At 43.4% G+C, this 21615-nt stretch overlaps 1 long non-coding RNA gene and 1 pseudogene across 1 annotated transcript; both read right to left on the bottom strand.

Moving 5' to 3' along the window:
* Positions 1-1427: 1427 nt before the first annotated feature.
* Positions 1428-3114, bottom strand: LOC123651970. Its single transcript, XR_006741017.1, has 2 exons — positions 2782-3114; positions 1428-1794 (listed from the first exon to the last, which is right to left on the bottom strand). It is a non-coding gene; the product is annotated as an uncharacterized LOC123651970 (long non-coding RNA).
* A 10482-nt stretch (positions 3115-13596) lies between these two features.
* LOC118715264 lies at positions 13597-15463 on the bottom strand (annotated as a pseudogene).
* Between the last annotated feature and the right edge of the window lie 6152 nt (positions 15464-21615).

The raw sequence follows: 21615 nt of genomic DNA, 5'->3' as shown, positions 1-21615 counted from the left end.
GGAAATGCGTTGGATTATTCCCTTTCTGGTTGTAATGAATAACCAAGGCCCCACAGCCTATTGCATCCCGGGAGGGAGCAGGGCATTTCTTTTCATCTTTGGCGGTGATGCATTGTCTTCCTTAGGGCCTATTTTCAGCTTTCCGCGCTTCCCTTCCTTTTTCCTTGTTACCTGCTTGATAAAGGAGGGCAAGTCCTTCCTACCTAAAACTCACCCTGCACCTAGCTCCTTGGATAGGGTCTCCCTGAGGGGGTGCCCAGCGCCCAGCTCCAGCTAAGGCCCTCTTCCTGCAGATGCTCAGAGTGTCTGACCCCATGACGTTTCGGAGGGAGTGGAGCCCATGCAGAGGCATCCAGGTATTTCAGAGATCCTGTAACAAGAAAGGTTGCCCCCATTTGAGCCAAGTTCTCTGTAATCCCTTCCTAACAGCAGGCAATGGTGCTAACGTTTAGTGATTATAAATTACTCTTTAGCGTGTTGTATCCTTGTTCTGTGGGTTTTGGTTACAGGTTATAAGATTAGGTTTGCGAGAACAGTAGTGAACTAAACTTCTCAGTAAGAGGTCTTCACACCAGGGAAGTGTTACTTTTCTGCAGCAACCCTGCCTCATCACTCATTAGGGAGCTGCAGGTTGTCAGGCGGCTGCTTTCTGCATGCGCGCACCCTCAACATCCCCGGGGGCGCGCGCATATATATATATATATATATATATATATATATATATATATATATATATATAGTGCTCTCTCTCTCACACACACACAGCACTAAAACTAAATTAAGAAGCCAGTGATTAAGACAAGCGTCTACTAGGCCTGTCATTTCAGCATCCTTCCATCATAACATTGTGGCAATGGCAATTTTCCTTGAGAACCTCGAGGAAAAAAAATAATAAGGGAGAGCCTCCTATTTGAGAGTCGAAATGTTTAACTTATATCAGCTAGGGAACCACTTTGGAAGCAAGTAAGTCCAAGGTTTCAAAAATAGGAAGGAAGGAAGGAAAGGAAGGAAGGAAGGAAGGGAAAGAAAGAAAGAAAGAAAGAAAGAAAGAAAGAAAGAAAGAAAGAAAGAAAGAAAGAAAGAAAGGAAGGAAGGAAGGAAGGAAGGAAGGAAGGAAGGAAGGAAAGGAAGGAAGAAGGAAGGAAGGAAGGAAGGAAGGAAGGAAGGAAAGAAGGAAGAAAAAAAGAAAACTCGATAGAGACCCTAGGACTAGGACTCTCCAGGCAGGTTTCCTTAACTCTGCCAGAGGTCCCACACTCTCTGAAGGCAAGCACATAATCATGGAAAGGAGTGGTCCTGAGACCTGCAACAAAACACAGTGGGGAGAATCTTCTCCCAATATTTCTCCACAGAGAGACAGGTGCAGACAGATCCACGATGGAATATGACCAACCCAGGGCCAAAGGACTTTAGAAAAGTCTCTCAGACTACTCTGCACATTTATTTTGTAAATATAACATCCCCACCACCCTTTTACTTATTTCTTGAATATTGGGTTATTTGCCAGTATACTTGGGACCTTCAAGGGTGGACAATTTGTGGAAAAAGTTGAGACCCTGATTATGTGAGGGCAAGCCTGTTTCATTTCTTCACCCCATTCAATTTGGAGAAAGGGCTCCACACCTTTAGGACAATCACGCACTAGAAGGCTAATTCCTTTTTCCCCTCTGGTTGCCCAAGGAAAAGGTGCAGCTTCTTCCCCATGGTCAGGAAACGCCAAAGCAAAAGACAGAGATTTGGAGGAGAAAGAAGGCGGTTAGGGCTCAGGTCCTTAGTTTTAATCCTCCAGTGTATCTGTAAAAGAGAAAGTGAGACTTGGCAAAAATCAGCACACAAGACAATGCTACCTTGGATTTCCCATCAGTGACACACCAGAAGAAGGGAAAAGTTACTTTTAAATATATGTCAGGTTGAGAGAAAAGCTTACAGGCTTCAAAATGCCGAGCTTCCAACTACCCCATCACTGTTCTCCATAATTAGTTGGAGCTACAGTTTGATTTCCCATAGGAGCTTGAATAATCTACCTTGGGAAGTGTTATTGCACTGTTCGGAGAAGGTGGGGAATTGAGCCTCCCCTATTTTTAAACACCCTACCAAAAAGTCCCCAACTCCTGTGTAGTGCGGGAAGATGGACCAGTGTGACAATGGCAGCCAGCTCCGAGCCAGCAACCTTCTCAATTCTTAAAGGTCCATCTGGAACACTGAACAGCCCACATAGCGGATCCATCAGTAAATTTTAGAAAATGCTCTCGCTCTCCGATGGTCTGTGAAGGAATGAGAAGGAAGAAAACTGCATGGGGTGAGCAGATCAGCAGGCACGCAGAGAACCATTCATCCCAATGGCTCTCTTTGCTTGAAGAAAGTCATATGAGAGAAAGTAAACTATTTATTAACCAAATACATTTGCTTCCTTTCTAAAATCCTGGGGGAACAAAACAACCAGCCAGTCTTGCTTGTGTTTATCTCACACCCACCTGCCTCCTAACTCTGGAAGTGCTTCTCCTGGAGGTCTTCCCCTCTCCCCTCCAAATCGAAGCAGTGGAATATCCGTGAGAGCATCTTTTGCCAAAAGGTCGTGATCCCCTGTCTCCTCGGTTCACCCCGGGAGGCTGAAACCGCAGCGGTTCCGGCAAGGAGCGCCCAGGGGTCCTCGCTCCTCCCCGCGCACCGCACAGCCGTGCGCGCTGGCCCGCTCCTTTGTCGCCGGCGCCTGCAGAGCGCAATCATGCTGGAGGACTTGCTCTTAGATTTCATTTCCGGATTTTTCACCGTTAAAGTTACCTTTTCAGCCGAGATGTCTCGTGTTTGCACATCATACCGGAAGCATGCTCACAGATCAATAATTTGAGGCGAAGAGGTCATCTGCCACGGCGAACACGAGAAAAAAAAATTAGAGACCAGTTAAAGGTTTTAAGCTTATTATTTGTATAAAGCACACATCAGAGTTAATAGATTGGGGGGGGGGATGCGGGCAGGTGAAGTCAATTCGAATATTCAATTACATATAAGGGGCTTTGAACCCAGTAGGGGAGAGCAGTTATACCCCCATTTCTCTCCTGCCCTTGGGAAGGAATGGCAGGCAGGGAGCAGAGGAGCGGCCAGGATAAGCTTGGTTGGGCATGGCGTGAGGAACCAGTTACCGTTATTATGTGAAAACAAAACAGTCCGAATCCTCCATTCCAGAATCTACAACAAAAGCAGTGGGGGTGGGGGTCACTCTTATTTAAGAAGCAATCCAGATAGATTCTTGTTTACCAGTGCATCTCCCTCTGGCTTTGTGGCGCGCAGGAGAGAAAGTAACCTTGGAGAAGAAAGCAGGATCGGCAAGTTGGGCTTCCGTGCCTGTGAACGATTAATCACCACAGTGAAGGGGTTTCCTTTTATTCTCACCCTTTTCTTTTCTCCTGGAGCTTGAACTTGTTAGATAAGATAGATGAGGCCGCGAGGAAATGGAAGCGCTGAGAAAGCAGCTCCTTGGAGAGGGCCTGCGGGGCCAGCGGGCGGCTGCTGCGCGCCCTCTCTGAGCGGAGGGCGCCGAGCTCGCGGGGGCTTCCCGGCTCCTGCCTCCGCGGCCCCGGAGGCCGCCGCCACCCCCACCGCGAGCTCAGCCCGCTGCCCAGGCTGCCCACCTTCCCTTTAGCCGGAGAGGCTACACCCCAGAATCCCAGAGAATGGTCCCTAATTGTAAGGAGTATCTTCTCTCCGGCTGGAAACACACTAAGCGGGGCCGCAGTTTTCCTGGAAGAAGTTCCAAACACAAAGCACAGGGCGTGAGACACTAGATTTTAAAGAAGTCTGGAATCGAGCATTATTTTCCTCATTAATTTGAATAAATACTCTTTGCTTGTTTATGTGTATATACGCGCTCTTGGTTACATACCGCTTTTTACTTGGGAAAAAATGCTTAGCACAATTCCTCATTCTTTGTCCCTTCCAACGGAACATTTTCAGCTGATAGTGTGGTTGGTTGGGATCAATTAGTACTGGATTTTGCCCCAGGATTGCTCCCCAGGGCAGGTAAATGGAGCCTACTTATCCCCTGCGTACCCACCCCTCACCCCCACGTTCGTAACCACGCCAGGGCTTTAGAAGCATTTCAAAATCCCCAGCCTTGGTTTCGCTTGATTTGTTGTTGTTGTTATTGATAAATATTGGGTCATACACAAGCCACTTGTCAGAGCCTTTGGCTCCATCTCGCAGCTGCAGCTCCTAGCAGGGCCTTTGAGCCCTGTCTCAGGAACTGGAGGGATTGATTCATCGGGAAAAGAATTGCACAATCTCGTCCCTTCAGCTGTGGAGATGGTTCCTTAACATCTTAAGTCTTGTTTGTTTACTGTCATGTTTATTTCTTAATTTGCTCAGATACAGTATGTGAACACTAGGTAGACGTGTGTCTTTCCCCCCCTCAGTATCTTTTCATTAAAATTATCTTTTTTTTAAAAAGGGAGAATCTATTGATATTAGTTTTCTATGTACATCTGAAACCAAGAAAAGAGAGAGTAATAAATAATTGTTATTTTGGGGAGGGAGAGGTTGAGCAGGTAGGACATTTGGGGGTTGTGTAATTGGAGTAATATATACAGTTTATCTTTTGGCTGCTCTGTGTATTCCCTTTCCCTTGATACATATTGCATAGGAACTGAACCCATGGTTGGCTTGTCTTGGCATGTTTGAAGCCCCAGACACCTAACAGTATCATTACAGGAAAGAGACAAAACCCAAAGACTCCGGGCAGGGAGGGGGCTGTCTTTGGAGTGAACGGAGAATTTGTCTTGGCTTTGGGCTTTTTGGGTGAGCTTGCCCAGTGGCCCAGACTGCCTGGCAGCACCAGTTCAGGTCTTCCCCGCAGAAGAACAGGGAGGGGTGAGGATAAGGGTGGGGAAAGAAATAGCTGATTTTCGACATGTCTAAGGGACTCTTTCTATTTATCAGTGTTACCAAAGTGTACGTTACTGGAGAAACAACAAAACAAGCACAGAGCTGCAATTTTCAAGAAAATAGGATCCCCAAATATAAAAATAAAAAAGTAGCAGATAAGATGTATAATTCAATCAAATTACACAAAATTGCTTGAAAATCCAGAACAGTAGCGATCCATTATGCTTCTGTTTTATTAGTGACAAGTACAATTACTCTAAAATAAAGAACACTGGTGAATATATAATTGGCTGTAATCATGTTAGTGTTTGAATAAAAATGACGGGAACATTTAACACTTTGACAACAAAATGTTCAGAAATAACTTATTTATTCAAACAGTTTTTATTTTCCACCAAGTGAAGGAGAAACACAGTTTGCTTAGGAAAAATCAATGACTTTCCCCTGCAATAAATAAATATCCAAAGGGGGAAAAAAAGCCCCATACCTCTATATTATTACTGTTATTATTTTTAACCAGCAAGAAGCTTAATCTTGTGTTTGGGAGTCAGCAGCCGCCTGTGGGCGGTGGGACCAACGCCCGCCACCTAGAGGAAGAACTCGGCAGCTCACCCCACGCCAACGGGGTTGCGACGGTGATCTCGGGAATCAAAGTTAATATTCCCTTGCAAATTGCTCTCCCAACGAACTCCCTCCTCCGCACCCCCTCACAGCCCCATGCGCCCTACAACCTCGTCACAATATTTTCTCAGTAATTGCTCCACACAACTGACAGAAGCGCCGAGTGTCTGGCAACGCGGTGCTCTCCCAGCGAAGATCCAGAGCCAGTTAGGCAAGCAGGTCGGGACCCATTTGGGTCTGGGGAGAGAATCCACTTTCCGCCCAAATTCATCGAGCGGAGGCTGAATTGGGGTCTGATGAAGCCATGGCTGTTGCCGGAGCCACCATATTCCGGGGCTTTTTAGGGCTTTCTCGTAGAAAACAAAGCCGGGCTTCCTCTGAGGCTAGCTGCTCCCCTCCACCCCCGCCCAGACTTCCCCCAGTTACGCTTCCTTCCGCCTCCCCGCCCCCGGCAACTACCCCTGACACTCGAAGGGCTGCGATCCCAGCTCTCTCCAGTCAATTCTTCAAGCCCAGCGGGTCTTTTGATTTTCCCACGTGAACTGCTTGATGTACTGAGGTAAAGGCATTAAAGGAGAGGTGAGATCTCAGGTCTCTACACCGAGTCCGCGAGTTTCCAAAAAACAAAACACACACACACACACACACACACACACACACACACACACACACAAAACCCTAAAGGTGTGCGGGGAAGGGGGGCTGGGTTGGGGATCAGGCCCAAGAGACCACGGATCTTTTAGCATTTTTGTCCGGTGTACCCCATAGGCCCCTCTGGCAGAAAAAGCCACCTTCACTCCCAGGTCCTGCCCGACCGTTCTCCAGCAAATCCTGGGGACAGGAGGTGCTCAGCGAGGGTGCAGGGGCCCCGGGAAGAGACCTTCCCGCGAGCTACTTGGTGCTCAGGGTCTGGTGACAGAGCCGCAGACAGACCTTCCACAGGGTCTCCACACCCCGCCTGTCCTCGCTCCGTCTCCCGCACTAAGAACACTGTTCAAGCCGAGAGTTTGCTAGAAAGCCCAGGAGGGAACAAGCAAGTTGAATGTTTTGGGGAAAAAACAACAACTCTGATAAATAACTGGGCATCAAGTATCCAATTTTATTCCTGCCATTTCCCCTTCTTCTCTTCCTTGCCTCCCTCAGTTTCTCACTTCCTCCAACCCTCTTCCCTTTTCTGCCTTCTTCTCTCACCCCATCCCTATCTTTATCCTTTTCCCCATCTCTGTTTTCTTCTCAGGGGAGGAGAAAGGAAGCAGCGGGAGGCGGTGGAGGTGACCATTTTTACACTGAGTTTCAGAACCTCCTTATTCGTCAGTTCCCAGGCCTGATTAGGGAGTTTAAAGAAGACGTCCCAAGATGACGCTTCCGTCCTCCCTCCCTGATGTGACCTCAGAACCACGGACTAAGAAGTGCTTTTCATGTTGCAGAAATTCATTTTTGAGATGGTCGAAATAAATGTATATACAAAAAACAAAAAACAAGAAAACCTTCTAAAACTGATGTCCAACACATGCGTCCCTCAGCCCCCACTCATGCGCCCCAAACCAACTCCACTACCTCCTAAAAACCTGAGTCCTCAGAAATGTTTCGTTTTGTTTTATGTAAAACCAGCGCTTCCACTCAACTCCCCAGTCTGTCATTACTCGCCCGCATTATATTAACAGGCGATGTGAGCCTTCCCCTACGTGTGCAGGTTGCTAATGAGGGCCAATAAAACAGCAAAAAATGCTCATCTGTGGAGATTTTCCCAAGGCCGGCAGCGACGCGACTCCTTTCCCCATTCTTTTCAGGGCAGACCATTCCCCCAGGCCGGTTCTTTTTTTCCCTTAAGGCGGGGCTGAGAAAAAGGTCTGGCAATTTTGAATGTATGAGAGAGAGCTCACTCTATCTCCCGCCTGCCAACCCACCCAAGAAGTGGTGGATGTTTGGTTTCCCCTTGGGAGCAGGAATAGCTGGGTGCTCCATCCGTGCCACTCGGTTATCTCTCAGTGAAGTTGCCTTCCCATTCCCCTCAGCCACCCCTTCCTTTTTGCAGCTCAGCCTGTGAGCGTTTCAGGGGTGCTCTCATGGCCTCCTTCTTAGCCATGGCCTGCGGAAGGCGACCCTGCAGGCTTTCTTGTCTGCTGGCAGGAAAACTGGGTTGGAGATGCTTCTGAATATGACTGCGTATTGTGTCTGTCTAGTTTCAGTAACTTCGGGGAGGAGACTCTCCTGGACTTGCTGCCCACCCTTTGCCATGGAGGAGACTCCCTGGGAAGGAATCACCTGGACTTTTGTCATCTTCCCTTGTCTTTAAAGTGTGGCCTGGGAAGGTCATGCTTCATAGGTATCCAGTTTCCAGGGAGAAAGCAAAATAAAAGCAACTTAATGTGCAATAGGTACTACTCAGTGGGTTTGGGTATAAAAAGATAATTGCTTTCATTGCTTCCACCTGGAACCCTTTTGCTTTTTAAAAGCCTAGAAAGTGTAAACATGAAACAGTTTTCCAATTCTGGCTTTCTTCCTATGAGTCCTTAGGCAAGTGACTGCACCTTTCCAGTTCTTTCTTCATCTTTAAATAATCTGCATTCATTAATATGTAAACTACATCCACCCACCCAAACCCCAACAACAATAAAAAAACAATTCCTCAGATGGTAAGAACCTCCTTTTTTTAATGGAAGGGGGGGGGGGGGGGGGGGGGGGAGAAGAAGTCTCATTTAAACGGCAGCAGCGACATCTAGTGACAAAAATGCTCAATGATAGTGATGAAACCTGGGATAGCTTACCAGGTTTTCAGAGTAGAGAAACATCTTGGTTTTTCTAATAAATTTCGAGTGTCTGTCTGGCAATGAGTACTTTTTTGATGTCAAAGGGCATTTTACTGAATTTAGAAAATGTGAGATAGAGAAAGGAAACATATTTTACTAGCTCAAGTGAGCAGAGAGCAATTGAAATTTGTAAGATATTCTTCTAATGTTTTAAATTTCATGTAAAGAGACTCTTTCATTTAGTGGGTTGTGCTTTATGTAAGTAATTTTCCAAATTAAAACAAAATCTATAACTGCGCAAACACTTAACAAAATTGGAAAAGGTAGAATTTTCCAAGATTTCCTACATCAACCATTTAGTTGATTTGAGATAGCTGTGTAGTCAATATTAGGAATCATAATAAAATATGTTTTAAATCGCCACATATATTCTCTGTCTGTATCACTTTTGCTCAAAATATTTTGAAATTCAAAGAAATGAGATTCCTATTTCTGGATGAACTCCACCTAATAAAAGACAAACATGTAAATTGACTGTTTCTCTGCTATGCCCACAGCCAGTCAGAGTGAGTATGCAAATTAGAAGGCCAGAGATGGAGGCCACCTAGCTGCGGGCGAGCACAGAGTGGCCAGGCAAGGCAGGACACCTGCTATAAGAGGGAGGGGGGGAGTGAAGGGATCTATAGGAGCAGGGTGCCCCAGCAAAGACAAGACTGCAGACTCCAGAGTCTGCAGTGAAGACAAAGATGGCAGACTCCAGCCAGAGTGAAGGCCTGGGTCCTGGGTGCCAGAGGAAGCCTGTGCTGGAAGCCAAGGGAAGGTAGGCCTATTGCACGAATCTCTTCTAACACACACACACACACACACACACACACACACATACACACACACACATATATTGAATATATATATATATATATATATATATATATATGTTAGCATTTAACACATTAGACATGTGCATGGGCATAGTTTGTTCTTACTGAGGTATGTATCACTTACTGAGGTATAGGTGTGTATCATTTTCTATTAGCAAAGCAGTGGATGACTATTGGAATATAAGGACCCATGTTTTGTAACTTTAAAGGAAGCTCATTTTGCCCATTCTGTTTTATTTTTGATCAATGCTTTCTCTGCTTTCACTATGGTTTTGGCTACTGATTGGGACACTAACTATTAGGCAGTTAGTATTCTAGATTAATAAGATAAACTGACCTGGTTAACACATGGGAGAATTTGAGCAAGTCACACCATTTCTCTTGGCCTTAGTTTCCTTATATACGAAATGAGGAGGTTGAACTCTCCACTTTTTCTTATAGCTCAAAAGATTCTATAAATCATCAGTTCATTTGGGAAGACCCTGTTCTGGTGCCTCTGTTGTTATTTGTGACTCTTCAATGTCCCTTCTGAATTCTCCAGTTAGGCATCTCATCCTAAATAAGAATGGAAAAAATTAACAAATCCTTCTTCTTTATGTCCCAAACACCTCCCGCTTTATCTGCTTTAAAAAATGACAAAAACCTTAACTTTTCAGTTAACATTTACTAACTCATTGGCATGCACTCAGTTCTCTCTTGCTGTCCATCCAGAAAAATCACAGCGTGGGAATGGGACTACACTGAACACAAAGCTGAGGCAGCTGCATTTGAGTTTTTCTAAGATGTTCCATCTCTTCATGGTAATGATTGTGTATTATTATTATTATTATTATTAGGAACCAGACCCAAAGTGTTCTGGCTGCAACAGCTCACATTTCTTCTTCGCTTCTGTGGCCCTAAGAATACTTTTCTTTAGGAGATGGCAGTACAGTGCCTTCTACTTCTTTCTGGCATGGAGCATCGTTACACACATTTAGCAAGGAGAAGACTGTTCCTAGGAGGCAAATACTACTTACTCCATGATGTGAACATGCTCAGCATTTCATATAGACACCGTAAGACTGAGGACTCATACAAGGAGAGTCAGAACTATGCTGACCTGGACTGATAGAAGAGGTGGATTCATTATAAAGAAAATTCTGAACCTGTCAAAGGTTTACTTTTTAGATGCTTTTATTTTGTTCCCTCAATATCTTCCTGCTCTTCCTACTACTCAAACTGATAATAACAATAATAATAAAAAACTATATTTGTATAAAATTAACAAGGCATGCTTTCTCCTGTGAATTCATCTCTGACCTAACAGAGACAGGCATTATTTTATTACAGAAGTGAGGAAACTGACCTGGAGAGGCTAAATGACTCACCTAAGCTCACACCACTAGGAAGATACAGGAGCAGGAATCCTGTTCTTGGTTGGGCCCTCTCATTGGGAGCTGAGGTTACTCACTGACCCTGCTGCTGTTCATTAAGCTTCGCACCAATATTCCATTTGAGAAATCGCAACTTTTAGAGAATTCCAGGGACCGCTTGCAATATGGTAGAGTCAATGTTTGCTACTCTTCACTCAAATATGATTTTCTCCTCTTAATGCTAACCATTTTTATATTCTTTCAGAGTTTTTGGTTGACAATATTTGCAAAAGGACTGTACTCCAAAACATATTTGTTCGTGATCCTGGGGTCCAAAATCTTGGAGTTGGAATGAATGTAAGATTTCATCTGACTCAGCAGCTCTGACCAGTGATCCCTCTCTGAATCAATGGCTCCCGGGAGCGGTGCTGAGCCGGAGTCTGGACTGTTCTGACTGTTCTGGTGTTGTTTCCTGCCATCTCCCTTGATTCTTGGCTTCATACATTAATGCATTTGGGAACTCAGTTCTGGCTGGCTACCCTGTGGACCGGTTTTCCAAATGGGCTGCGTCTTCATTAGCACACTATAGGTCTGGCTAAGGACCCTGCTCTCAGCAGGGAGCTAAAGCTTCCTCCTCTAGCATTTTCTCTCAAGTGGCTCTCTGCTGCCCTCTGCTGGTATCCAGCCACCAGACCTGGCTAGCCTTCTGCATCCTTGGCTATAAATGAAATTTGAGAGCATTATTAAGCACACTATACAGTGTATCGTTTTTATAGGACAGAAAAGTAGAAATAAGATTCCCTTATATCCGCCTAGACCTTATGTTATCAATTGCTTTCTATGAGTTGGCTGATGGGCCATGAAGGAGTGTATCTAACTTTCACTATTTCCAAGTAGTAGTGCTAGAATATTTGGAATAAATACTTATATTTAATTATCAAGTTGAAATACACTTCAGCCACAAATTTCTAAATTTGGTGTACTTACTCTGTCTTAAGTAATATTATATGTTTGATCATTAATGTTTTAAAGATATAGTGAATTATATGAAGTCCCTAAACGATATGAGCACTTTTTTATTTATTCAACAGATATGTGTCAGGCAGATGTAATATGCCAGGAACTATTCTTGACACTGAGAATACAGCATTGGATAAAGGAAAGAAAACAAGCAAAACCCCTCTGTTTTTATTAAGTTTATTTCCTAGTTGAGGAAAGTAAACATTAAATAAATAAGCAAAATGCTCTTTAAGGGAACATGGCATTACCATATCTATTTTCTACCACAAATACACCATAATAATTCCATGTTTTAAATTTTTAAAAATATTTTTATTGATTTAAAAAAATTATTTTTTTTTATTGATTTCAGAAAGAAAGGGAGAGGGAGAGAGAAACATCAATGCTGAAAGAGAATAATTGACCAGTTGTCTCCTGCATGCCCCTACTGGGGATCGAGCCTGCAATCTGGGCATGTGCCCCGACTAGGAATTGAATGATGACCTCCTGGTTCACAGGTTGGTGCTCTACCACTGAGCCACGCTGGCCGGGCGATTCCATGATTTTAAGAATGTTAGTATTAAGATTAAGAGGGATATAACCAAAAATGAGATGGGGTGATACAAATATTTATTGTGATTTATTTATAAATTTATTGTGAATATAGTGTGGGCTTATGAAAGTTATTGATGCAGGTGAATGTATGAATCCAACAGCTATAAAGATGTTTTATCTATTTTTTAAATCTTCACCCAAGGGTATAATTTTTTATTGATTTTAGAGAGAGGAAGAGAGCGAGAAACATGGATCTGTTGCCTCCCACACACGCCTCGACTGGAGATTGAACCCACAACTTGGGTATGTGCTATGACCAGGAATCAAACCCTCAAACTTTTGGTGCATGGGATGACATTCCAACTGAGCCACTGGCAATTGCAATGATGTTTCACCTGGTGATTGCTACCTGGTCACCCCTGTAATTGCTGTCATGGAAGCCCTGCTCCTGTTGCCCTTGTTGATGGGCTTTGTTACTGTATTTCCTTTTCTCTTTATTTTTATGTTCTCTCTCTCTCTCTCTCTCTCTCCACAGATGATCTCTAATAGATATCATTAGCCAAATGGAACACATTTTTCCTTTCCTATGGGACAGAACTACTAATCATAACTAGGTGTAATCGCCTGCTCTTTTCTAACAGGTCTGTTTGAAATGAGTGTTTGTCCCAGCTGAAGCATAATTGGTTTGGAGAAAAACAAAACAAAAACAAAATAATGAAGTAGTATTGGCATTAATTACAAATACAATTTTTAAAACAATGCTCTATTGGTTGGAGAGTTCTTTCAAGTATGAGTATCAGAGACCCAAGAGGCACAGCAAGCTGGCTGTCCTTCCTCAGGAATAATGCAATAGTCCTCACCCAGATTCTGAGCCTTCTACCAGAGATGCTGCTTGTCAGGAAAGCTGTCTGTAACTTCCCCAGTAGAGTATGGAGTTTAGATGGTTTTATACCCTTATTTTTGAGTGAGCTCCCTGTCTGTCTTCAGACTCCCAGACAGAGTTGGCCTTGACACATATGCAATGTCTTTGGCCAGAGGTGTCAATAGTTTATTTACATATCATTAATGGCAAACTGGAAAAGATCATGTAACATGTTTATACAGCTGCATGGGTACTATTCCTTTCACAGACTTTATAAAACAACACATCTGTATATGTCCTGCCTGTCTTTTGCACCAGAAACCAATTCTAATTTGTCAAGATAAGTGGTTTGAGAGAAAAGCTCTAAACTTCAAGGATTTTCTTTCTTTCTTTTTAAAATATTTTTATTGATTTCAGAGAGGAAGGGAAAGAGAGAGAGAGTTAGAAATATCAGTGATAAGAGCGAATCATTGCTCGGCTCCTCCTGCACACCCTCGACTGGGGACCGAGCCCGCAACCCAGGCATGTGCCCTTGACTGCAATCAAACCTGGGATGCTTCAGTCTGAAGGCCAACCCTCTATTCATTGAGCCAAACCAGGTAGGGCTTTAAGGATTTTCTTAAGTGTTAGAATTTGGCAGTGGTGTTTATTTATTTGTTTGTTTGTTTGTTTGTTTATTTATTTATTTATTTATTTTTGGCCTTTGGAATTCTCCATTTCATTAAGGTTTTCACAAAATACAAAGCTCCAACAACATAACTGTCTATGTCCACCACAAAACAGAATCAAATAAGTGGTTAGCACACAAACATAATGATCCTTTTCATTTTAAAAATTATAAATAACAATGTTCAAGGCTTTACAATTTTCTGCTGTGTGTGTTTTTCTTTAAGGCTTTATGCTGCAGACCCTTCATTAATGAGTCCTTGTACCTGTCATCAGGGTGCATGGCCCACACATAAGGCAGGTCACTGTGGATACATTCCTGAGGGTGTCACACACTGATCTCTGTTGCCTGAGCCTGTTGGAAACTAAATAATCAAATACTCTCCAATCAGTTCTCACAGTTTCATTAATTTTCTTTCTATTGCAAAGTAATAATAGAAAGGGCTAAGTTCCCAGCAGCATTGAAGCTCGCAGATCAATCATGAAGGGTGAGAAGGAAAATACAGGCTTTTTCCTGAATAGAATCTTTTTCTTTTATCCAGAAAATCCCCCCAAACCCATAGAGTTTAAACTGGTTTGTACTGAAACATTTTTCAGATTAAATAGTGTTGAAAGAAAAGATGATCTTTCGGGTGGGTGTTTTAGAAGAGGTTAGATAGGAGAGGTTACCGGTGGGAAAACACCGCCGGAAGTACATTCCCCCACAGGAGACATTTTACTTGTGAGGTCAGGGGGCAGTGCCAGGGTGCCCTCCTTGGGGATGAAATCCAAGGGGAGACTCTCCAGCAGGCACTTGTCTTGCTTCTGGCCCAGTTTGGTCTTGTCATCCAGCTCTTGCTGCTCAGTGAGGAGAGTTGACTTCATTTTCACAAAATGCTGGTAATCCTGGAGTTGTTCCTCTGAAAGGCAATTGGCCAGGATGTCCAGCACCACGTGCTCCCTTCAGTCCCAGGCATCTCATGCTGCCCCGCCAGGACCTTCCTCTTCTCGTTGAGAGAGCTCCTTTCTTCTTTACTGGCATCTTCACCAAGACCACCGAGGACATTCTCCACGCGGGCCAGGCAGCCCGAGAAAAAGAGCAGCAGGCTGACCACCGTGTCCATGTCCTTGATGAACATCTTGTACTTGTCAAACTTGTTGGGCTTGCAGACCCCACTGACCAAAGCCTCCACCTCCTTTCCCCAGGTGCAGTGAGCTTGACGTCCATTAGCAGGCTCCCCTTGGCGTTGGCAGAGTGTCAAGCTTGTGGGTGAGGCTTCCAATGATCTCGACCTTCTTTTCATTGATACCCACCTGCTCTTCTTCCTCATTCATCTCTTCTGGCCTATGTTTGATTTTGTTCAGAAGCTCAGCCTTGGGAGCCGACATGCTGTAGTAGACAGGGCAGTTGACCAGCATGCCCACTGCTTCCTTATCTTCACTCCTCTTGCCTTCCTGTCCTGGGCAGCTGATGGCTCTCTGCATGGCCTACCTCTTGATGCCGTTTTCCTGCAGCAAGTTAGCACCGAGAGGAAACAAACCCTCCATCATGTCCAGGGTGGTCTTCAGCCTGGAGTCGGGGTCCCAAATGTCTGCCAGAGATTTGTCTTGGACAATTTCCTTGGCCAGCACCTCCGTACTGATGTCTTCTGAGGACCGGGACTGGCATTGTCTTCTAAACCCAGAGTCCCACTGAGTGGGTTGTGGATGAGGCCTTGGGCCAGAGCAGGAGGCTGCTTTCCTGTGCCTGGCAGCCAGCCGAGGGGCCCAGCATGCTGAGGGGCAGGCTGGATCTGTGGGCCTCGGAATCTCTGATGGAAATTTGGGGTCTGGATGATGGTATCTGATGGCCAACTGACTGGGCTGCCTCAGGCATGGGCCTTCCCTTGGCAACTGTCCTGTTGACAGATTTGCTGGAGCTACTCACAGTGAGCTCCATGCCATCCTTGCGGTCCAGCTGCGCCTCACACAGAGCTGGGGGAGGGGGGAGGGAAGTTATCCCAGCTATTTACCAGGATTTCCTGGCTCCATGGAGGGGGTGAGGGTGGGAGTAGGGGGAGAGCTTCGAATGTGGGGTGGAAAGTGGCATTGGGGTGCAAGTCCTTCACAAACACTTCGTCATCGTAGTCCTCCTGAAGCAGAGGGCAGGCCTACAGGATGGACTCCGATATTTGGAGGGAGATCCTCCCTGGAGTGCTTGGGACCCCAAGAGGAAGTGCTGTTTGAACTTGGGAGGTTCTGCTGTTTTGGTTTTTTTTTATAGGGCTTCAGGCTTGCTAATTCAGATGAGCAAGATGCCTTGGGGAAGCTGTTCTCTGAGATGGTGTGGGCCCACTTCACACGAGGGGAGGCCGCTTCCGCTTCCGCTTCCCCTCTTCCGCCCCGTGCTCCGGGCTGTGGGGCTCATGGCCTCTAGGACGGGGAGGCTGAGCCAGGCTGTGGCTATTGCTTCTGTGAGTCACTGCCACAGTGAGGGTGGAAGAGGCTGCTGGCCCGTCTGACCATCCCTCCCGGTGGGCTGATCACCGGCAGCCTGTGGACAGTAGCTGGAGGGGCAGGGGGAGGCAGAGCAGAGCTGAGTGGGGTCAGTGGTCCTGCTCTGGTGTCTGTGAGATGCCCTTGCAGCCCTGTGGGTAGTGGCCTGGGGCAGGGCATCCTGCTGGCCTGCCTCTGATGATCCAGCTGTCCGGGGCAGTCGCTGGGAATGGAGGCACCAACTGCTTTGCAGCCTGAACCACCCCACGGAGGGCTGGGCTGGTGCTTGAGTATTAGCATCTCTTCTTTCGCCTCTTTCTGGACAACAGAGTGGCCTGGGTCCAGGGCCAGCCAAGTAACATGGATCCTTCACAAAACCAGAGGCATTGTTTTCCTCCAAAAGCACATCCTGGAGTTTCTTCTGGGTGGTGGGAGATGATCGTGACCTCATCTGGACAGGGACCGCCAGGAAATCCGAGCGCTCCAACAGGTTCTGAGTGGACATTGATTTCCGGGCTCTACCTGCTGAGGCCCCCCACAAGGAGGGCTCCCCAGGGATCCTCTCCCTCTTCTGGCTGCCTTTTGGCCCATCGCTGCTTTTAGCTCCACCAGGCAGCCCCCTAAGGGCTTGGTCCTCGTGTTGTCTTTCTCCCAGGAGGCGGCCATCAGCAGAGCTGCTGCGATCTCGGGCCCCACAGGGGGTTCCCCATTGCTGCCTGCCACCAGCAAGAGGTCGGCCTCCCTGTGGGGCTGCAGGCTGGGCTCCCGCAGGAAACAGAAGCTGGTGGCCGAGGTGAGGCAGGAGCTGTTTAGATCATCACAATTTAACATTATTGATTTGAAGTGATCAAATTAAAGAGGTGAAGGGGTCAGTATGTTTAATTGAATTGAATACATTGTCCATTGTAGGGTATGAATCATTATTTTATAGGCCACGAAGAAAAAAAAAACATGCTGGGAATTTATTTATGACACGACAGAAATTAAGGTGCATACACACTTCAGAGATGTTAAATGTGCATATCACACTCCCATGAGATATAATATTTACTTTTCTGTTTTAGGATGGATTCTGGTAAAATAGTAACACAGCTCCTTGGGAAAACACACCTAGTTATAAATGTATCTTGACTACCACCAACAAAAATCTTAATAATACAAAAAATACATATTTTATTTTATTTTAATTGATGTTAGTATTTTATTTTATTGTTTAAAGTATTACAAATATTAGTACATATGTCTCCCTTTTTCTCCCCACTGACCTTCCTCCCCCTCCCCCGCACATGTCCTCACTGTCCACCTCCCCCTGGTGTCTTGCGTCCATTCATACAAGTCCTTTGGTTGTTCTCTTACTCCCAACTCCAGACCTCTCCAGCCTTCCCTCTGTAGTTTGGCAGTCTGTTTGATGCTTCTCTGCCTCTGTATCTTTTTTTGTTCATCATTTCATAATGTTCTTTATTACCCATAAATGAGTGAGATCATATGGTATTTTTCTTTCACTGACTAGCATATTTAACTTAGCATAATGCTCTTCAATTCCATCCATGCTGTTGCAAATGGTGAGAATTCCTTCTTTTTTACAGTAGCATAGTATTCCACTGTGTAGATGTACCACAGTTTTCTAATCCACTCACCTGCTGATGATGGGCACTTAGGCTGTTTCCAAATCTTAGCTATTGTAAATTGTGCTGCTATGAACATAGGGGTGCATATATCCTTTGATTGGTGTTTCTTTTTTTCTTGGGATATATCCCTAGAAGTGGTATTATTGGGTCAAATGGAAGTTCCATTTATTAAAAACTTTTTTGAGGAAATGCCCTCAAAAAATTTCCACAGTGGCTGCACCAGTCTGCATTCCCACCAGCAGTGAAGGAGAGTTCCTTTTTCTCCACATCCTCTCTTGTACTTATCGATTATAGCTATTCTGACAGGTGTGAGATGGTACCTCATTGTTGTTTTGATTTGCATTTCCCAGATGATTAATAACGTTGAGCATGTTTTCATATGTCTCGTGGCTTTCTGAATGTCCTCTTTTGAAAAGTGTATATTTAGGTCCTTTACCCATTTTTTGATTGGATTGTTTATCTTCCTTTTGTTAAGTTGTATAAATTCCCTGTAAATGTTGGAGATTAAACCCTTATTGGAGATATCACTGGCAAATATGTTCTCCCATGCAGTGGACTTTCTTGTTGTTTTGTTGATGGTTTCTTTTGCTGTGCATAAAATTTTTATTTTGATGTAGTCCCATTTGTTTATTTTCTCTTTAGTTTCCATTACCCTAGAAGCTGTATCAATAAAAATATTGCAATGACAAATGTCTTTTATTTTGCTGTCTATGACTTCTAAGATTTTTATGATTTCCCATCTTATGTTGAAGTTCTTTATCCATCCTGAGTTTATTTTTGTGTATGGTGTAAGTTGGTAGTCTAGTTTCATTTTCTTGCATGTATTTTCCAGTTTTCCCAGCTCCCTTTATTGAAGAGACTGTCTTGACTCCATTGTATGTTCATACCTCCTTTGTCAAATATCAATTGAGCATAATGACTTGGGTTGATTTTTGGGTTCCCTGTTCTGTTCCAATGATCTATATGTCTATTCTTGTTCCAATATCAGGCAGTTTTGAGAACAGTGACTTTGCAGTATAGCTTGATAGCTGGTATTGTGACCCCTCCAACATTTTTCTTCTTTCTCAAGATTGCTGCAGCTATTCAGGGTCTTTTTTATTCCAGATAAATTTTTGGAGAATTTGTTCAAGTCTTTGAAGTATGCTATTGGTATTTTAATGGGGATTGCATTGAATTTATAGATTGCTTTTGATAGTATGGACATTTTAATGATGTTGTTTCTATCAATCCATGAACATGGTATATTCTTCCATTTGTTTATGTCTTCCTCTATCTCTCTCTCTCTCTTTTTTTTTTCTTCAACGTCCTGATTTTTCTGAGTATAGGTCCTTTGTCTCCTTGGTTAAGTTTATTCCTAGGTATCTTAATTTTTTTATTGTTGCTTTTTAAATTTCTTTTTCTGTGAGTTTATTATTGGTGTATAGAAAAGCCATAGACTTCTGGGTGTTAATTTGGTAGCCTGCTACATTGCCAAATTCATTTATTAAGTCTTTGAGGTTTTCTATATACAATATCATGCCATCTGTGAATAAGGACAGTTTTATTTCTTCTTTACCAATTTGGATGCCTTTTATTTCTTCTTGTCTGATCGAAATGGCTACTACTTCCAGTACTATGTTGGACAGGAGTGGTGAGAGTGAGCATCACTGTCTTGTTACTGTTTTTAGGGGAAATGATTTTAGTTTTTGCCTATTGAGTATGATGTTGGGTGTGGGTTTATCATATATGGCTTTTATTATGTTGAGGTATGATCCTTCTATTCCAGTTTTGCTGAGAGTTTTTATCAAGAAAAGGTGTTGGATTTTGTCAAATGCTTTTTCTGCATCAATGGATATGATTTTTATTTCTCAATTTGTTTATGTGGTGTATCATATTTATTAATTTGCAGATATTGTACCATCCATGCATCTCCAGAATAAATCCCACTTGGTCTTGATGTATGATCTTTCTAATGTAATGCTGGATTTGATTTGCTAGATTTTGTTGAGGATTTTGACATCTATGTTCATGAGGGATATTGGCCTGTAATTCTCTTTCTTTGTATTGTCTTTATCTGGTTTTAGGATTATGATAGTGCTAGCTTTGTAGAAAGAGCTTGGAAGTGCTCATACCTCTTAAATTTTTTGGAATAGTCTGAGGAAGATAGGTTTTATTTCTTCTTTGAATGTTTGATAAAACTCCGCTGTGAAGCTGTCTGGTCCAGGGCTTTTGTTTGTTGGACATTTTTTGATTATTGCTTCAATTTCCTCCATAGTTATTGGCCTATTAAGATTTTTTTATTCCTCCTGGTTAAATTTTGGAAGGTTGGATTTTTCTAGTAATATGTCTATTTCTTCTAGGTTGACCAATTTGTTGGAGTAGAGTTACTCATAGTATTTTTTTTTATTTTATGATTCTTCATATTTCTGTGGGGTCTGTGGTTATTTCACCTCTTTCATTTCTAATTTTGTTTATTTGGGTCCTCTCTCTTTGATCTTGGTGAGCTTGGCTAGAAGTTCATCAATACTGTTTATCTTTTCAAAGAACCAGCTCTTGGTTTCATTGATCTTTTGTATTGTTTTTTTTGTCTCTATGTCATTTATTTCTGCTCTGATCTTTATTATTTTCTTCCTTCGGCTCACACTGCTATTTTCTTGTTGCTCTCTTTCTTCAAGTTGCTGAGTTAGATGGTTTATTACCAGCTTTCCTTGTTTTTTGAGGTAGACCTGTAAAATGCTATGAACTTCCCTCTCATGATTGCTTTCACTGTGTCCCAAAGATTTTGGATTGTTGTGTTTTTATTATTTGTTCCCAGGTTTTGTTTTTAAAAAATTTCTTCTTTGATCTCTTTGGTAGCCCATTCATTGTTTAATAATGTGCTATTTAGCCAAAAATGGTTTGGCTCAGTGGATAGAGCGTCGGCCTGAGGACTGAAGGGTTCCAGGTTCGATTCCAGTCAAGGACATGTACCTTGGTTGAGGGCATATCCCCAGTGGGGGGTGTGCAAGAGGCAGCTGATCGATGACTCTCTCTCATTGATGTTTCTAGCTCTCTATCTCTCTCCCTTCCTCTCTGTACAAAATCAATAAAATATATTAAAATAAATAAATAAATAAAATATATTAAAAAAAATAATGTGCTGTTTAGCCTCCAAGTGTTTTAATTTTGTGATTGTTTTTATGGTAGTTTATTTCTAATTTTTTGCCATTGTAATTGGAGAAGATGCTTGATATGATTTAAATCCTCTTGAATTTGGAGAGACTTTGCCTGTGTCCCAATATGTCCCATGTTCTCTTAAGAATATGTATATTATGTAGTTTTGTGGTGGAATTTTTTAATGATCTGATCTAGTGAGTTATTCAGGATTGATGTTTCTTTGCTAATTTTTTTGTCTAGAGGATTTATCCAGTGATGTTAATGGGGCTTTAAAGTCTCCTACTATGATTGTGTTGCTTTCAATCTCTCCCCTGATAGGTTCCAGAAGTCTTTTTTATGTATTTGGGTGCTCCTGCATTCGGTACTTGTTGTGTTGATCCCTTTAAAATTATGAAGTGGCCTTTTTTGTCTCTTATTATGGCCTTCATTTTGAGGTCTATTTTATCAGATGTAAGTATTGCTATCCCAGCTTTTTTTTCTTTTTTTTTTTTCCATGTTCATTTGTCTGGTAGATATTTTTTTCATCCCTTCACTTTCAGTCTGTGTAATTCCCTTGTTCTGAGGTGGATCTCCTGTAGACAGCATATATATGGGTCATGTTTTCTTATCCATTCAGTCACTCCATTTCCTTTGATTGGAGTACTTAATCCATTTACATTTAATGTTATTATTGACTAGAGGCCCATTGCAGGAAGATTACTGCAAGAACAGGGCTTCCTGTGGCCTGAGTGAAGCTTGCCCAGGTCAGCTTCCCTCCTGCAGCTGCTGCCCTGTGCTTTCTCTTCCCTCCCACAGCTGCTGTTCCCCACCCCACACTTTCCCTCCTGCCACCATCAC

The sequence above is a fragment of the Pipistrellus kuhlii genome, unplaced genomic scaffold (genome assembly GCF_014108245.1).
Source record: "Pipistrellus kuhlii isolate mPipKuh1 unplaced genomic scaffold, mPipKuh1.p scaffold_m20_p_1, whole genome shotgun sequence".
In the NCBI taxonomy this organism is placed as follows: domain Eukaryota; kingdom Metazoa; phylum Chordata; class Mammalia; order Chiroptera; family Vespertilionidae; genus Pipistrellus; species Pipistrellus kuhlii.
The sequence above is the reverse complement of the archived record's forward strand: the minus strand, read 5'-3'. Positions and strand labels throughout refer to the sequence as shown.